Below are 392 nucleotides of genomic sequence, written 5' to 3' on the forward strand. Positions count from 1 at the left end.
CGACGTCTCCCACAGGAGACGACGAGCGACAATAAGCGACTCGGGATAGCAAACTAGCAAGCAACAATACGAGAGGTGCCTGCTTCGTGGTCGGTTGTATTTCAACGAGATTACGAGGCCGCGATGCAAATATGGCGGAACATATACGACGTGTGAAATATGCAGCCGGATGCAAACAGCTTCGCCGCAAAGTCTGACCGAATCGCCTCTACGGAGATTATTCGAGGTAACGAAACTTCGTTCGCGGGTGAAATTTCGCCTGCAGCGTCATCATTCCCTAATATACATAGAGATCACATAGCGACTTCCCGAAAATGGTCTTACATATCAATTCAACTCGAATCGCCGAGATATATATATATATATATATATATATATATATACTATATATA

Source organism: Atta cephalotes, assembly GCF_000143395.1.
Source record: "Atta cephalotes unplaced genomic scaffold scaffold00067, whole genome shotgun sequence".
Taxonomy (NCBI): Eukaryota; Metazoa; Arthropoda; class Insecta; order Hymenoptera; family Formicidae; genus Atta; species Atta cephalotes.